The following is a 6756-nucleotide window of genomic DNA, read 5'->3' on the forward strand; positions in this document are numbered from 1 at the left end:
AGTTCACATTAGGTGTGAGGGAGAATCAGCCAGCCGGTGGGGAGGTGTGTCCTGTCTATGAAGGAACTCACCCTGCTCAGGGAGCATTCTGCTGTAGTGAAAGGGCCTCTGCTGTTGGCTCAGGATCTGCTCAGCTGTGGTGAGTTTTACAATGTCCACCAGGCGGGGAGTGGGGGCAGGGGGGGGGGACACCTGGGTGGTTCCATAAGTAAAGTGTCCAGACTCTTGGTTTCAGTTCAGGTCATGCTCTCAGGGTCACAGTACTGAGCCCCACATCGGGCTCCATGCTCAGTGTGGAACCTGCTTGTCCCCTCCCCCTGTGCTCCTCTCTCTCATAATAAAATCTACCAAAAAACAACAACAACACACACACAAAAACAATGTCTACAGAAGAATCCTCACTGCTTATTGGAGTTATACCATACATGAAGGAGACCTGTGCATGGGAATTCATGCTAAGACCTATTTTCGCTGTCATCAAGGAAAGGTATGCACAGTCAGCTGTACCCTGCCCCTGAGAGAATTATATAAAATGTAGTTAACTTAGTTGTACAGTTCAATGGAATTACACTGTCCTGCGAAGTGGAGGGAAGGGGTGATGTTGCAGGAAGCAAAATAATAGAGGCTTAGCCAGGCTGCTGGGGTCAAACCCAGCTGGGCTTTTCCCCCAGCTGTGTGACTTAGGGCAAGTCATTTAATCCCTCTGTGCTTCCATTTCTACATCTGTACAGAGGTAATTAAGAAAAGAAAAAAAAAACCACCTTGGCATTAGGTTGTAATGAATTTATGTGCAAAGCATTTAGAACAGTGTCTCCAGCAGAGTAAATCCTCAAAAATCTTAGCTATTATTGTGATTGGCAGTACTCGGGAGGTTATCACTGCCTGAAGAGTTTGTGCCACCTCAGTCTCACTGGTCACCTTGTCCATGGTTTGTGTATGGTGGTGCTGGTCATGGTGGGGGCAGTGTTTTTCAGCAAGATTTCAGGGTTCAACAGATCTTTGGGGCATTTGTTGGTCTACCAGGAAGCATTTGGTCCAGTACTTGATGTCTCAGCTGTCACCTTATTTAGCTGTGTTGCCTTGGAGCCTGGAACCTCTCTAAGTCTCACTCTCTTCATCTGAAAAATGGGGATCATGGGAGTAGCTACATGATAAAGTTGAGGTAGCAATGAAATCAGATGTTGAATCCAGGGCCTTGCATATAGTAAATGCTCAGTAAATAGGAGAAGCACTTTTTTTATGTGCCCCATCCTGTGTTGGGCCCTGGGAAATCCCTGCCATTCATGAATTCACCATTTCTTGGTCTTTATTTGGAGCCTCATTGTCTGTGACAGGTTACACCACCCTTCAGGGATGCCATTCTGTCTTAATACATGTGTGTGTTGAAGGGAAGTTGGGTAATTTTTAATAGGAGAATTAGGACTTTGGAGAGGGGGGTGCATAATATAATTTTATGAAGGTTACGAGGTCCAGGGGCTTAAAAGGAAGGTGGAATTTTCTCCCTTTTTATGGAAAAAGGTTACATTGTCAATGACTTAATAAAACTGACATAGTGACATTGAGGTTTATTGCAACCACTGGATTTTTTTTTTAAGATTTTATTTATTTGAGAGAGTGCCTGAGTGCTTGCACAAGCATGGAGTGGGGCAGAGATAGAGGGAGAAGCAGACTCCCTGCTGAACACGGATTTTCCCCCCTCCCCCATGTAAAACTCCCATGCGGATCCTGAGATCATGACCTCAGCTGAAGTCAGATGCCTAAAGGACTGAGCCATGCAGGCACCCTATTGCAATCATTGTTAAATCTACACTGTTCACTGAGTGGCCCACTGAGGCTGGTGGCACCGTCCATGTGAGGGCACGGGGTCCATGGGTTACACTGCATGAGGCTAAATGACTATGGGGCTACACTGTTCACATGAAAAGTCACACCAGTTACAGAAATGACCCTATTTATATGCTTGTCTCCAGAGTGCATATGGGTTTACCCAGGTTGTAGGAGTTGACCCTGTTGATAGAGGAATTCAAAGTGTTAAGCCAGCCGTGCTGCCTCTATGGTAGAGCGCACTAATGAGAGTATATGCTATATGTAGGGGGACCCACACTGTTTATTTGCTTCTCACCATGTATATGGGGCTCACTCTGTTTATGAGAGTTACACTGCCAATATGTGGTTTACACCATTTATGTGGATTGCCCTTTTATATGAGGCTCACAAAGTTTATGAAGGCCATGCTATTTGAGTGAGACTCACATTATTTATGAGGGTTACCCTGTCTCTATGAGGTTTATGAGGGTCGTGCTGCCTAAACCGGGGTTTGTACTATTTTTCAGCTTTGCAGTATTTGGGGTTTCCACTGTCCATATGAGAGCCACACTGCAGATTGGAGTTTGTATCAGTTATGGACTTCATTCTGTCTGTATGATGGGTTCTGATTGTGGGGTTATACAACTGTACCTGGACTCAGTTCATTTCAGCAGATACATATTACGAGACTGTTCTATGACCCACTGTGGTATAGGCACGGTGATAAAGCAGAGCTGACATTGTAGAGGAGAGATTCAGATGACAAGCTAATGTATTACAGAAATATACATATATTTAAAAGATTTTATGTATTTATTCATGTGAGACACACAGAGAGAGAGAGAAAGAGGCAGAGACACAGGCAGAAGGAGAAGCAGGCCCCATGCAGGGAGCCTGATGTGGGACTCGATCCTGGGACTCCAGGATCATGCCCTGAGCCAAAGGCAGGCGCTCAACCACTGAGCCACCCAGGCATCCCAGAAATACATATCATGTGAGAATGAGTGCTATGGAGAAAAACAGTGCATAGAAGGAAGGTACATACGGGTCTTGGAAGGGGGCTCCAGTTTATTTATTTTTTAAAGATTAATTATTTAGGGATCCCTGGGTGGCGCAGTGGTTTGGCACCTGCCTTTGGCCCAGGGCGCGATCCTGGAGACCCGGGATCGAGTCCCACGTCGGGCTCCCGGTGCATGGAGCCTGCTTCTCCCTCTGCCTGTGTCTCTGCCTCTCTCTCTCTGTGTGTGACTATCATAAATAAATAAAAATTTTAAAAAAAATTTTAAAAAAGATTAATTATTTATTTATTTATGGGAAACACAGAAAGAGAGGCAGAAACATAGGGAGAGGGAGAAGCAGGCTCCCCGTGGAGAGCCTGATGTGAGACTCCATCCTACGACCTTGGGATCATGATGTGAGCCAAAGGCAGACATTCATCCACTGAGCCCCCCAGGCATCTCAAGGGGGCTCCATTTTAAAATAGAGTGGTCAGTGGGCAGCCCCGGTGGCTCAGCGGTTTAGCGCCGCCTTCAGCCCAGGTGGTGATCCGGGATCACGTCAGGTTCCCTGCATGGAGCCTGCTTCTCCCTCTGCCTGTGTCTCTGCCTCTCTCTCTCTTTCTGTGTCTTCCATGAATACATAAATAAAATCTTAAAAAAATAAAATAAATAAAATAGAGTGGTCAGGTTGGGTCTTATTGGGAAGGTGGGTTTCTTTTTTTTTTTTTTTAAGATTTTATTTATTTATTCATAGAGACACAGAGAGAGGGGGGCAGAGACACAGGCAGAGGGAGAAGCAGGCTCCATGCAGGGAGCCTGATGTGGGACTCGATCCAGGGTCTCCAGGATCACACCCTGGGCTGCAGGCAGCGCTAAACCGCTGTGCCACCGGGGCTGCCCGGGAAGGTGGGTTTCTGAATAAAAATCTGAAGGGGATGAAGGGCAGATCTATGTAGACTTCTGGAGGGAAGGCCTTCCAGGCAGATGGAACAGCACAGGCAAAATCCCTGAGGCAGGCATTAGCCTGGCCTGTTCAAGGAATCACAGGCTGGAGTGCAGCTGGCACAGAAATAGAGGGAGAGGTAGAAGGTGAAATCAGGGAGGAAGGGCCTTGCTGGCCACTGCAGGGAGTTGGGGGCAGCACTGGAATGTCATCTGACTTACTAGAACCCCTCTGGCTGTGAGTGAGGCACAAATTGTAGGGGCTGGTGGCAGCTAGGAGAGGGTGAAGAGTCCCCAGACCAGAGGTGCAAGGTGGTGGTGGGGAGGAGATTGATTCTGAAGCAGCTGAAAGTAGAGCATATGGGAGTTCCCTTAAGACCGGATGACAGGTAAGGGAAAGAAGTTAAGGATGACTCCAAGGAATTCGGCCTGGGCAACTTACAAAATGGTGTTGCAGGTGCCCACAATGGGGAAGACTGGTTTGGGGACAGTTTGTGGGAGCTGAGAAAGACTTGACAATCTTGAGATATCCAAATGGAGACACTGGTGAGGCAGCTTGATGTGTGAGATTGGAGGCCAGGAGTGAGTCCTATGCTGGAGAGAGAAATTTGGGTGTAATCAGCATAGAGATGGCATATGAAAAACATGGTGCTGGTGGAGATCACCCAGGGGGAGAGGAGGACCCAGGTCTGAGTGCAGGAGCCCTTCAGCATTTCAAGTCAGGGAGCTGAAGAAGGGTTATACTCTTTAATGGGGCTACATTTTTTTTTGTTTGGGGGCGGTCACACTGTTTAGGTGGCTACATTCTCCATATAGGGTGATTCATATTATTTCTAAGGGAGCTACAATGTACCTAGTAATGGCTCATTGTTGCTCATTCCAGGTGATGATGGGTAGGTTGCAACTCTGATTTTTTTATCATTCATACAGTTTCCTTTCTAGGAGTGAGGTCTGTGGAGTGTTGGGATTTCTTTGAGGACAGGTTCTGTCCATGCCTTAGTCTGAAAGCAACAGGATAAATGTTATCTGTGTCAGGATGGTAAACTGGAACAAGAAGTGCTAGGTGCATGGGAGTGAGGGTGCTTTCACTGTCCGGACAGAGTTCTTTTCTCCCTGGAGCGTGACACTGCTCACTGTAGGCGTGTCTTAGGTCTGTGAGAGGCTGCACTTTTCACAGGCCCCAGGGAGGGGGGATCTGTATAGGTTTTTCACAGTGAACGGGAGCAGAGAGAGGACTGTCCCCCTTGTTCATTGGAATTGATACGGTCAGGGAATCCCTGGGTAGCTCAGCAGTTTGGCGACTGCCTTAGGCCCAGGGCGTGATCCTGGAGTCCCAGGATCGAGTCCCACATTGGGGTCCTTGCATGGAGCCTGCTTCTCCCTCTCCCTGTGTCCTTGCCTCTCTCTCTCTGTGTCTCTCATGAATAAATGAATAAAATCTTTAAAAAAAAGAAAAGGAATTGATACGGTCTTGGTTGGATGGCATGTCTTTAAGGAATGACTGGTAGTGATGAATAGTTTCTATCACAAGTTCAGAATATGTTAATGTTTCATATGGTAATAGTGGGGTCCAGCTTCTCCAAGGATGGGGTTCACGAGGCAAGTGAACTATCCAAAAGGGCCCACAATGATTCTGTGGTAGAGTCACTCAACCCCTGAGGGGTTACACTATCTGTGGATAGGTTTTCACAAACCACCAGAGGTCACACTACCCAAGGGACATTTTCACCAGGGACTCTCATTCTCAGTGATGTCTCAGACTCTGCCACGAGGCACGCCCACCCATCCATGATTGTACTTCATTGAAACAGTAGGATTGAGTTATCCAACTGGGTCAGGGTGGGACTTATGCCATTAAGAGGCCATTTTACACTGTCAGTACCCTGTATTTGTTGCCTACAGTTCGGAGTCTATACAGTGAGGGGTCCTTACATTATTCATGGGGTATCTAGTTCATTCGTTCTCCTACTAATTATTACCAGTATTTACTGCATACTTACTTCACATCCCCGATTTCTTTTTTTTTTTAATTTTCATTTATGATAGTCATACAGAGAGAGAGACAGAGACATAGGCAGAGGGAGAAGCAGGCTCCATGCACCGGGAGCCTGACGTGGGATTCGATCCCGGGTCTCCAGGATCGCGCCCTGGGCCAAAGGCAGGCGCTAAACCGCTGCACCACCCAGGGATCCCACATCCCCGATTTCTTAAAACAAGCTGGTCATGATGGGTCTAATAAAATCCCCATTTTACAGATGAGGAAGTTGAGGCTCAAAGAGGCAAACTCCCTTGCTCTATGTCACAGACAGGAAGTAGCAAAGTTAGGGGTGCAACCTAAGTCTCTCTCTTGTCAGCGGGAGTGTGGGATCACTGAAGCTGTTACAGACCTATAATCTTTGAAACTCAGCATTGTCTTTTTCAGAGGGGGGCGGACAGTGAAGGCGTTAGTAAAGAATAGTGGTGAAGGGTAGTGGCTCCAAATTGGATAGGTTTCCTTTGAATCCTGACTCCCAACACTTCCTGGCTGTAGGACTTTGGCAGTCTGATTTCCCCTCTGAGCCTCACCTTCTTAATCTGTAAATGGGGGTAACAATAGTAACTTCCCTCTTTGGGATTTTGTGAGCATCAAATGACAAGATGCCCCAGACAATGCTTGGCCCAATGCCTGGCACATCATGAGCGCTAGGAATTCGGGAGCTGTTATAATAACAATGATGGCGATTATTATTGCTGGACCACACTGCTCCCAGAGGGTTACAATATCCGTGGGGGAGCTGCACTGTCCGTAGGCAAGGTTACATAATTCCCCAGGGAGGTGATGCTTCCCTCGAGGCCTTGGCCTCCATGGAGGAAGAGGCTAGAGACTTCTGAGGCGATGGTGAGGGACTGCTCTAATGCATCAGGAAGCCCCAAGAAGTAAAGAGTCTGACCCGCTGGCCTTCCCTCCCAGTGGCTTGTCTTTCCCGGCCCATCTTCTCAATTTCAGTTTCTCTGAGCATCACTCCCCCAC

The sequence above is a fragment of the Nyctereutes procyonoides genome, unplaced genomic scaffold (genome assembly GCF_905146905.1).
Source record: "Nyctereutes procyonoides isolate TBG_1078 unplaced genomic scaffold, NYPRO_anot_genome, whole genome shotgun sequence".
Taxonomy (NCBI): domain Eukaryota; kingdom Metazoa; phylum Chordata; class Mammalia; order Carnivora; family Canidae; genus Nyctereutes; species Nyctereutes procyonoides.